Source organism: Taudactylus pleione, unplaced genomic scaffold (genome assembly GCF_031769625.1).
Source record: "Taudactylus pleione unplaced genomic scaffold, aTauple2 ptg000211l, whole genome shotgun sequence".
Lineage (NCBI taxonomy): Eukaryota > Metazoa > Chordata > Amphibia > Anura > Myobatrachidae > Taudactylus > Taudactylus pleione.
Genome location: NW_028284613.1, coordinates 4,813,246 through 4,826,036, shown reverse-complemented (window position 1 = coordinate 4,826,036; position 12,791 = coordinate 4,813,246).

Genomic DNA, 12,791 nt, shown 5'->3' with positions numbered 1-12,791 from the left:
GTGTTTATTTATGATTTTCCTAACTAGACAGACCGATTTTGTGTAGTTCATTACAAAAAAGACTGTATCTGTCCTCTTTTGTGATGTTTTGTCTTTATATTCTAAGAGGGGAGCTCGGGGATTTCAAGTGATTTGTTAAATGCTTTCTCAACCTTATCCATATCACAATTTTTGTCTTTGAAGAGTTTTTTTAGATCATACCCTTGTTCAACAAAGTCCTTTACATTTTAGCAGTTTCTCCTGACTCATGTGAACTGGCTGAGGGGTACACTATTCAGCCAGCTCGGGTGATGGTTGCTGTCAGCTCTAATGTAGCTATTTACATCTACGTTTTGTAGTGTGTTTTCGTATGTATCTGATTATCCTGAATGAAAATGTTAAGATCTAGGAATTACACTCACTCTTTACCATACTGTGTAGTGAACACTAAATTACAGTCATTTGCATTTATGTGTTCCAGAAAAGTTTGTAATGATGCTTCATTGCCTTGCCATATAAAAAGCACGTCATCTATGTAACGTCTCCAGAGGACCAAGTTTACCCCAAGTTCACTGGAGGACCAGATGTTATTGTCCTCCCAATGACTCATAAAGAGGTTAGCATAGCTTGGGGCAAACTTGGACTCCATGGCTGTACCACACTGTTGTAAATAAAAATCATCCTGAAACCACATGTAATTGTGGGTAAGGATGAACTGTATTCCTTGGAGTATGAATCTCGATTGTGTTGCTCCTATTTCTGGATCCTGATCCAAAAAGTATTTGATACTGGAAAGACCTTTGGTGTGGTCTATTATGGTGTAAAGCGATGTTACATCGCTTGTTACCAGCCAACAATCACAGTTCCAGTTGGTGTTCTGTAATATATTCAATACTTGGGTAGTGTCCCCCAGATATGATCTCTGTTTTTTAACATGAATTTGCAAGTAATGGTCTATATACTGAGAGAGTGCTGATGTTAATGAATTAATCCAAGATGTAATGGGCCTACCTGGTGGTTATGTTGGATTTTTGTGTAATTTTGGGAGATAATAAATACCAGAATTACAGGATGGTCTGTGTTCAGAAAATCAAATTTATGTTTCTTGAGAATCCCTTTGCTGAAACCTTCTTGTAGTAATTTTTGCAATTCTGCATGATACTGTTTGGTTGGATCTCCCCTCAATTTGATATATGTATTGGTATCCCCCAAGATTCTGTTTGCCTCCTTTATGTAGTCATCCTTGTCGAGCACCACAATCCTTCCCCCCTTATCCGCAGGTTTAATGACTAGATTGGTATCTTCTTTTTGACTAATTAATGCTGTTCTTTCTGCTTTAGTCAAATTGGTCTTGAGGTGTGTCTGTTCTGTTTTAATTTTGTCTATGTCATTCATCACAGCCTTTTCAAAGGTCTGTATGTAATGCCCTTTTAAATATGTGGGATTGAACTGGGATTGGGGTTTCAGGGTTGTGTGTTTGTACTCATCCACATTATTGTGGGGTAGTGTCTCTAATTTTTTGTCCATAATATACTTCTTAAGGCTGAGTTTTCTTGTGAAGTTTTCAAGGTCTTTATATACAGAAAATGTATCTAATTTGTATCTGGCGCAAATTTAAGGTACTGAGATTTGAGGTTGCGTCAATGTCTTGCTACTCAGATTAAATATCCCTATAGGTTGTTGTTTATCTGGGCTGGCTCCTGATCTTTTTTGTTTTTTTTGGTGTTGTTTCCTTTGTCCTCCTCTACATCCTCTTCTACCGTAATTAGCTTTCTTTTTTGCATTGTTTGTATTCTGTTTTTTAATATCGGTATCTGGGTACCCAATTCTAAAAAAATGTACCCCCATTTTTTGCTGATGTTAAATCCTCTTGTACTGCACTGATTAGGGATTCTGTGGTGTCAATATTGTTTTGAGGGGGCACTTTATGGCTGGACTCTTCCGTGGGTATGTCTCTAATATCTAGGGAGTCCCTCCAACCTCTCTCAAATGACTGTCTCATGATATTAGTGTAGTGATCTGTGGAAGGGGTCAATTTCTTGATGGAATAAATTGAAAATTCATCTGCCTCTTCATCATTGTGGGTACTGAGATCCAACAAATCTATTGTTCCCTCACTACCTGTTTGTTTAGTATGCAAGCGGGTCATAAATTGTTGATAAGTGAGGTTTAGTTTTTGGTATGTTGGACCTTGTGTCCCCTGCCCCTTATACCCAGATTCAACAGCCATACAAGGAAGTGCCACTGGTGGACCTTCAGGATCATGCCAAGAGCTGGGTAAGTTCCATATGCTACCTATCTTCCACCCCATAGTGTCTATCAGCACCTGATACTGTGGTTTGTCTGGTTTGTTTTGTGAATCCTTGAGTTGGAGTGGCAGTTTCCTGATACAGAGACCATTGGAGAGGGGAGAATACACCTACAGTACATCTTTATCACGAACAATATAGCATTAACTTTTGACACCATCATTCTGAACTTTGATTCATATACAGATGAACACACTGCCTAAAGTTATAGCAAATCAGCTTATGTCACTGGGACTAATGTTCTAAGAACAGCCATCCTACAGTAATATACAGGTGGTTCACACCAGGACTGTATAAGCAAGACTCTGATATTTGGTCCACTGAACACAAGATATATATTAGAACCCATCATTATTTTGCTCACTCAGGTGCCTACATCTCAACTAATACACTAGGTGCCATGTGCCCCCCGGGCCACAGCGTCATACGGGCCGCGGAGCGCGGGCAGTCTGTGTTACTGTGACACAGACTGCACCGCTTGTGCAGCGCTGGCCGGACAAACACACAGCCGCCGGGGCCGACAGCTGTGTGTTTGTTGTAATCAGCAGCCGCTGAGAGTCTGTCAGACTCTCATCGGCTGCTGCTGCTCCCACTGTGGGAGCCATCTTCCGGCTCCCGCAGTGGGTAATGGGAGAGATGTCATGAGTAATGACGTCTCTCCCATGCAAAGCGGCCGGAGGAGCTGTTAGCGGCGGGACCAGGAGCGGGAGTTTCAGGTAAGTGATTTTTTTTTTTTTATTAAGTCTCTCTCTACTGGGGGGGGACTACTGGGGGCACTACCATGGGAGGATTACTATGGGGGCACTACCAGGGGGGGATTACTACTGGGGGCACTACCAGGGGGGTGGATTACTACTTCGGGCACTACAAGGGGGGGACTACTACTACTGGGGGAACTACAAGGGGGGACTATTACTACTCAGGGCAATAAAGAGGGGGCTACTACTGGGGGCACTACAAAGGGGGGGACTACTACTACTACTGGGGGCACAACAAAGGGGGGGACTACTACTGGGGGCACTACAAAGGGGGTGACTACTACTACTGGGGGCACTACAAGGGGAGGAATACAAGGGGGGGATTACTACTACTGAGGGCACTACAAGGAGGGGCTATTACTGGGGGCACTACAAGGGGGTACTACTACTATTGGGGCACTACAGGGGGGGGCTACTACTGGGGCACTACAAGGGGAGGGGACTACTACTAGGGGCACTGCATAGGGGGGAGGGGACTACTATTGGGGGCACTACATAGGGGGAGGGGACTTCCACTGGGGGCACTGCATTGAGGGACCACTGCTGGGGGCTCTATATAAAGGGCAATACTGGGGGTACTGCATAGGGGGGAGACTACAACTGGGGCCACTATTTAAGGGGCATTGCATAAGGGTTACCACTATTGGGGGCACTGCATGGGGGGTGGACTGCTACTGGGGGCACTATATAAGGAGCACTGCATAGGGGTACCACTATTGGGGCACTATATAAGGGGCTTACTACTGGGGGCACAAGGGGCACTGCACAGGGGGGACCACTACTGGGGGCACTATATAAGGGGCTTACTACTGGGGGCACAAGGGGCACTGAATAGGGGGGATCACTACTGGGGGCAGTACTGGAGGCCTGCATAAGGGTGTTCTCTCCTGTGGCACACGGGGGCACTGCATATGGGCACTATGACAAGGGGCTGCCCCTAATCTTTATTTTTACCTTACATTAATCCCATATGGACCTGCCTCCTCCCTGAAACATTTGAGGGGGGGGGACGCTGTAGTACGCACGTTCTTCGGGCACCCTGGCTACACGATACTCCTCTGCCAGGGCCGCCTGCATGCATTTGCCCCCCAGGCTAAAAGTTGCCAGCCAGCCCCTGACACTAGGATTGTATATTATAGAACATCATCAGAACTCAGAGCGCGGACACCAACTATACATATTTCCTATTATTTAGGAAGGTGGGGATACCTTCCAGGTGTTCAGCAGCTACTACTCAGTAGCGCAATACCTTATACCTATCTATAATCTGAATATGTTCTATATGCTATATGTATGGGATAAAAAGCTTGCTTTAGTTGCTAGTATGTGAATATAATATAAAGGGACACTTAAATACTAGACTGTCATTTATGTGCACCATACATATGTGTGGAGAAACTATGACACAATTCTATAATCACTTATACACTTAACATATCCCCCAGTAAAATCAGGTGACAGTGCCAGATGACTACATTGTTTTGTCATGTTTTATGTTATTTAAGTTACCACGTCTTATTGTCTACCTGTTTTGGATGATTGAAAAGGGAACATATACTGAAAAAAGTGTCACAAATAAATCAGTAGGTGGTAATACTCATGTCTAAACATTAATAATGTATTTTTTAGAAACAATTTATTGTTCATGGTCTAATGTGTGTCCTTCATCCTTCAAGATTTTTAGAGAGGGAGTTTCCAGATGCTAGATTTTAGAGAGAGTGTGGCTAATACATGAAGAGGATGTAATTAGCACTTAACCAGCTTTAATATGCATCATACAAAGTGCAGTGTATGATATAATTCCAACATGTACAGGACCAGTGAAGACACAGTAATGGTGCATACACACGTAAAGATTTTCTGTCCAACCATCCAACTAGTTGATTGGTTGGAATGAAAATCTGGTAAGGTATGAATGCAAATGACAATCAGTAATTTGTTCCCAAATGCCAGAAAATGGACAAAAACTGTTGTTTGAACAAATTGTTTAGATCAAACATTTAACAAACTTATCTGAATGACCATTTTCATCAGTTTTCTGGCATTTAAGAGCAAATTGCTGATCATCATTTACTCCCATCCGTTACCAGATTTTTATTCCAACCAGCCAACTAGTTGGATTGGTTGGATGAAAGTTGGTCTAGTGTGTGGCCAGCTTAAGCCATTAGATGTGCTAGTAGGGCTATTCTCCTACCCTCCAACATAACCTCTCCCATCAGGTACAATATGCTCTGCTCCTGGACTTCTTACCTAATTTATGATTGCCATCACCTGTGTTGAGCTAGTTAATCGATGAGAAAGGTGTTTCACCACAGGTGGCTGCACTCATCAATTAAGAAGGAAGTCCATGAGTAGAGCATTTTGTACCTAAAGGAATGGGTTTTGTTGGAGGGTCTGCATCCTGACTGAGCTGAATGTTTAATTTCTCATTTGGGCAATGTAGGCACCATTCCAGAGCATGGGTGCAAACCGGGAGCCTGAGGGAGCAGCAGAAGAACATAGCACTGCCCGGGATATATATGTATATATTAGTCTCCTTATGCACTGGATAATAGTATTAATTATTAACCTTATAGGTGGTCTATAGCAGTGCAACCCTAAAGCTGGCCACACACTAGACCAACTTTCATCCAACCATCCAACTAGTTGATTGGTTGGAATGAAAATCTGGTAAGGAATGGGCGTAAATGATGATCAGCAATTTGCTCCTAAATGCCAGAAAACAGATGAAAATGGTCATTCAGACAAGGTTGTTAAATGTTTGATCTAAACAATTTGTTCAAACAACAGTTTTGTCCATTTTCTGGCGTTTGGGAGCAATTTGCTGATTGTCATTTGCTTACCAGATTTTCTTTCCAACCAATCAACTAGTTGGCTGGTTGGATGTAAGTTGGTCTAGTGTGTGGCCATCTTAACAGTGCATGTTTTAAAGATCTTTTAGTTGGTTCACAGGTGTATTCATTACTGGCTGACATATGTTAAAATATCCACATGTGGTGCTAATTATTTCATTTATGATACTGAGGAGAATATACAGCACAAGTAAGATTGTATTATATAGTATTTATATTGTGGTCACCATGTGGGCTGGGGAGGGGGGTTACCAGGCAACAGGAAACAACCCCTGCGTTTGCCTATGCTTCACTTTATATAAAATAACCTAGCACAATTTTATTTACCCATAGTATGTCATAAATTATGCAATAAGTGTTTGTATTTTGCATTACAGTAAAACACTACATAAACTTTATTTTAGATCTCAATATGCCTCTAGAAATACAGATACTGGCACAAGGATTAAAAATTAAAGCAGCAAAATAAGATAAATAGTTTACATTTCTCTTTTCTTCCTTCTGTTACTTTTAGTTATGAATTTCTGTGACTGTTACACTTAGGGGGGTATTCAATTACAGGCGAAAAGTCCGAGGTATGACTTTTCGCCATCATCGCTGCTTTTTCTGGGATAAAGTATTGGGCGTGTGCCCGCTTTATCCCACTATTCAATTAGGATCCAGTGAAAACGGGACCCGGTGGAAAGGTAAACATCGAAAAGTCCATAAAATTTTCGGGAATTGTTTCTGTCACCCCCTAAAGATGTCCTGACAATGGGGATCACTATGGGTACCCCTGATTTGGGCTGCTGAAGGTAGTCGGGGTTTTTAATAGCCGTGGCAGATGCATAAATGCGGCTTTAGAAGAAGGGGTGAAGAATAGCACTTAGGTTTTTTTGGGGGAAAAAATAACTTGTCCCATCAAATTTGGGGTACATGAAAATGGGTGCAAGCATATTTTTAACTCCCTAAAGTAATTTTTGAAAATTCTTCAAAAAGGCACCTGCTGCTCCTACCCGCATTCTAGAAAACACCTGCCGCATACATGGGAACGCCCCCGAATCAGTTTAGCTAGTTTAAAACTTTGTTCCCCTATTTTTTTTTTGCCCCCAAAATTAAAGTACATTTTTTGGGGTGTCCTGGGGATTTTTTTTTTTTGACACAGATTATTTTTAGGGGATCCACCCAGGGCTGCAGGCTATTTTTTTTAAGCCTGCACCCCTAAACCCCACTTCTGCACTTTTTTTCACCATGTATTACATGGTGAAAACTTATCCCCGTTTTTTAACAAAGACTTTTCGCACCGGCGAAAAGTCTTTGAAATTGAATATGGGGATAATTGAAATAGGCGAAAATGACGTCATCGGCAATAACGGACTATTGGCCTCTAATTGAAGTGAGAGTTTTTAGAAGTGGAGATGTTGCCCATAGCAACCAATCAGATTCTACTTAACAATTAACTAGCACCATTACCAGCATGCGGGGCATTACCGGCCCGCTGGTACCTGTAGTTCCACAGCCAAGATGTCAATATGCCTCTAAAATTACAGATACTGGCATAAGGATTAAAACTCAAACCTACAAAATGAGATAAATAGTTTACTATTCTCTTTTCTTCCTTCTGTTACATTTAGTTATGAATTTTTGTGAATGTTACACTTAGGAGTAAATTTACTGAAAAGTGAGAGTTTTTGCAAATTTTTTAAAAATTTGATTTTTGTGCTAAATTCGCATTTTTTACTCATTCACAAATATAATAGTGTGCGACTATAGTAAAACTCGCAATTTTAGAGCTTTACTATAACTCGCAAAAAACATCTCGCTTCCAGCTGTTTTTCCATTCTCTAGATAGAACTCGGGCAATGTAATAGAGTGCAAGTGCTTCACTCGCACATATTACTGCCTGAGAATTCGCAAAAATGATAGACCAGCCTCAGGATAGCGAGTTTATCCTGAGCAGATCATATCCATGAGATGGGATGTAGTCGGCATTCCGGCGTGCGGGATGCTGACAGTCTAAATACTGTTGCCAAAATCCCGACAGGTTGGGATCCCGGCACCAGTATCCCGACCATCGGCATCCCGAATGGTAAGTATCGGGGTGCACGGGGAGGGTAGCGGGGTTAGGTTTAGGCATTAGGGGGAGGGTTAGGGTTAGGCACCGGAATGGAGGGTTAGGATTAGGGTGCGGGGAGGTTAGGTTTAGGCACTAGGAAGGGGGGGGTTAGGTTTAGGCACCGTGGAGGGAGGGTTAGGGTAGGGAAAAAACTTACCTTGCGTTCCAATGGGCATCTGTGTCATGGCTGCTGGGATGTCGCTGTCGATATTCTGAACAGCGGCATCCCGACAGCCGGATATCATACCCAACCCCATGAGATACGTTCATTATTCTGTATGTAGATATAAAAACACTTTTAATTTTTTTTTAAAAAAAGACTTGCACCCCCTCCCCATAAGCATAACCAGCATCGGGCTATATGGTTCTAAAAATACAGGGACCATAATGCATAGGGGGCTGTCAGTCTAGGCCTAGGGTGCCCTGGAGTGGGGGATCCCTTTATTGGGGGGGTCCCCACCTCCCCAGGGATTCCCAGCCTTGGCTGACTAGCGGTCAGGGGTAATGCTTTGGCTGGGGAAACCGTTGAAAGGTTTTCCCTGGCTGTGGCATTACCCACCCTTAGAAAGAGTCCAGGGCTAGTTATGGAAATTACAGGGGATCCCTACTCGTTTTGTCCCCTGTTTTTCCACAACCAGGCCTGCTCAGCAAAGCCCTGTGCTGGTACTTAATATACAAGGGCTCCCTACGCGTTTTGGCCCCTGCATTTTTAGAACCAGGACAGGCTGTACAGAGCCTGGGGCTGGTTATGAGGGGAGGGGGTGCACGTCTTTTAAAACACACAGACAGAAGCTTTCACGGATCTCACTGATCCATGATGGCTTCTGTATAAATCGCACCTTTTAATGCTTGTCGCATTAAAAGTTGTTAGTTTACACAGGGAAATACTCACAGAGATTTGCATAGTGTAGTAGCCTTGAACTCAAAAGTTCGCAGGCTATTACATTTGCAAGTCCCGGCACCAACTCGCACTTTCAAACAATGTGCGAGTTGGATTTTTACTTTAAATTTTTACCTATTACATTTGGCCCCATTTGTGCATCATAAATGTTAACAAAAAATAAAGTTGTGTACTCTATATAGCTCTAAATTTGTATCTGATAATCAGCATTTAATGTAGCTAACCCAAAACATATGACAGATAGTGTCTGAGACAGGATACTGTATTCCATAGTATAGGTTTGCAGTTAAACTAGTCTGAAGTAAAATACAACCCAAAACATTCCTAAAGCCATCATAGCACAATTTTCTTATTCTTTTATTTTAGGATCTTCAAACTATTCCCCGTACTACACTATATAGCATGCTTTTAGTGTATAAGCTGGGCTTGTACATAGCATGGCCTGCATCCATTGCAAGATTAGAGGGAGGGTATGGGAATGGCAGTCCACCTTGCCAAGGCACCGCTCTATTCTTCAGGACATATTGTATGCAGGGCCAGTGAGAATGCAGTCAAGCCCCAAACAGTGACTTGCTGAGATAAGTAGCACAGAGCCCTCATAAGGGAGGACTGGACTTTCCGGGCCAATCTCATTGCTAGACCCACCTCATACATTTATGCCCCTAGCTCAGGATAATGTTTTAAACATTATTCAGCAGTATACTCCTATTTACAGTATATTACATATCAGGTCCTTCAGCGTGACACTGCTCAAATTAAATATTTAAAGACAAAACAAACAGGGCCTGATTCAGATATGGACATTATCGCACAGCAGCAAGGAAGTAGCTGTGCAATACCGTCTAACAAATTGTAAATGTAGCAGGAGGTGTCTATAGGAAATAGACACATCGTTTATTATATTTGCTATGCGAGTGCAGTGTCCATAGACGCTGCCTCGGATCTCCACAGCAACCACCGCAACCATTGCATTGGAGGCAGGCCAGGCTGCGTAAGCTGTGACACTCACCCAGCCTGGCCCATCATCATGGACAGCCAGATTCAGGAAGTCTGGGTCCTCCGCCCCCCAAACGCTGCAGCCAATCATGTAAATTATGCCGTGGCTAATGGGGACTGTGAGCGAGCTCACAGGACTCTTTCTGAACATGTGCAGACTCACAAATATCGGAGATGTACGCTAACCATCGGGTTAACAAGCATCTCTAAATCAGGCACACAGTGAAGTCATTTGCATTCCCAGTCAATACTTCCTGCTTGCAGGATTGTTCCTGTACTTCTTGCCTTAAGGTGCATACACACGTAACCATTTTGTAACCAACGATTTTCTGTCAGATTTTCCCTTGAAAAAGTGAACGATTTTTGCAGTGTAATGAACGATTTTTACAACGATGAACGAAAAATGTTCCTTCCCTTAATGAAAATCGTTATGTTGGACTGTCTGAAATGGACGATGACTACAAACGGGAGTGCGCTTGAACGATTATTGTTCATCGTTATAATAACGATAACAACGTCGTTAACGACAATTCGTTCACAAAATTGTTACGTGTGTATGCACCTTAAGTGTGGATTTTCCTTTTAACTTGGTTACTGCTTACTTTATAATAGAGTACTGCAATAACAATTTGTGCTGAGGTGCTCAGCAGGCAGCCACTACTTAGCTGTAATGTTTGGAACAACTATATGACAAATGTTTTTTGACTAAAGGCCCCCATAAATCAGCAATTGATTGCAGCAATCGATTGTGGCAATTCTGCAATCTGCAATAGATTGAAAAAGGGAAAGATTTTTATACACAATCGATTGCAGATTGCACGATTGCTGCAACCAATTGCTGATGTATGGGGGCCTTTAGTTACTTTAGCAATTACAACGGCCCACATCTGCCAGTTTATACATGAAAAACGATTAACTTTAATTGTCAGAATACCATCAGGTGCGACATGCAATTCAAATACTGTAGGTTGTCCACCTTCAAGTGACTTTATTGCATTGTTTTGTGCATGCCTTCCTGTAAAGTGTAACAAATTAATCGTTTAACTTTATGACTTTCCTGTATGCCATGAAGCCAAGTTGTTTTCTTGTTACAACTACAGTATATATTTCTCCAGTTAAGCTTTGGTTGGTTTGCATTTGATAATACAGTTATATCAAGAGAACTGCTTTGTGTTGTTAGTTATCCATGGTAATGAATATATGTAACTCTGTCTATTGATAAAGGCATAAAACAAAGAAGCTAGAAACAGGGGCTGCTTAAAAGAGAAGGGGCTGCCCCCTCCTCTCTCGCGGTCGTTACAGGGAGTAGACTCTGACACTGTACCATGGTCCCGGTGATTTCTCTACTACGCATGCGCAAATCTCTGGGAAAATGGCCAACATGCCATTTTCCTAGTGATTTGTGCAGCGCCGACATGGGACCAGGAAATCTTGGGGCCCGGAACAATGAAAGCTCTGGGCCCCCCACCCAACAGACACCCCACCCACCCTTGACCCTCGCACCCACGCTTTCCACTGTTGCTTGTGCCCAACTGCCCATTAAACATTCTGCAACGCTGTCAGTGTTTGAGGCTATGCAGAGATAAAAAACAAATCTGTGTGCTGCCATGAAGAGAAGAGGCAGGGGCAAGTGCTTTACACAATAGACTGGGTTTTTGTATCATTATATATATACAGTATATATATGTGTGTATATATATATATATAAATATATATATATATATATATATATATATATATATATACAGTATACGCACAATATATATATATATATATATATATATATACAGTCAGGTCCATAACTTTTGGCCCCTTAAAAAGTGGAAGGCACATATAGAAACCGTTGTAATTTCTACACAGTTCACCTGATTTGGATGTAATTACCCTCAAATTAAATCTGAAAGTCTGCAGTTAAAGCACATCTTGTTTGTTTCATTTCAAAGCCATTGTGGTGGTGAATAGAGGCCAAAATATGAAAATTCTGTCAATGTCCCAATATTTATGGACCTGACTGTATATATATATATATATATATCTATTTAGAATAGAATATGCGGTCATATATATATATGTGTGTGTTTTGAAGCATATATGCTGTGACATCTTTTTGAATACATGTTATTGAACCTCAAAAGACCCTTAGTGACGCTGCCTTTCTTTATATTATGAATAACATCGATATAGAGGGCACCTGGGCAAGGTAAACTACGTTAAAGGAGTGCCGGACCGCATTGTCTATTATATAGTATAGTCTATATTGTCTAGTATATATAAATACTGTATATATATATATATATATATATATATATATATCTAACTATATACATACACATGTATATATATATATATATATATATATATATACATACATAAATTATATATACACTTATGTATATATATATATATACACAGTATATTTTAACACACATATGTTTTCACATGCACACTCACACACACACACATATATATATATATATATTTATATATATACACATACATATATACATATATATTTATATACATACTAGCTGGAGTACCCGACGTTGCCCGGGATTTTAAGAATGTTTGTTCACACATCATCCTCCAACAAACCTCTCCTTAGGCAGGGCTAACGAAAAGTGTGACAAACTTCCCCATCCACACTCCTAAGGTCTTTGAAGGAAGTAGGACCTGTAACGGTGTAAAGCAAACTTCGGAGATAGAACCATTCAAAATTTGTCGGATGTACAGTGTAAACACGGCCAAGAGCTTCTGTTGCTCTGATACCAGGATGACTGTGTACTTCCTGGTTGCTGGATCGCACTATGAAATGCACAGCAACTACTTCCAGTTCCTTGTGCAGCTGTTTCCAGCTTTGAGGGTCTTCACGGTGTATAAGATTCATCCATTCGGTTTTACCCT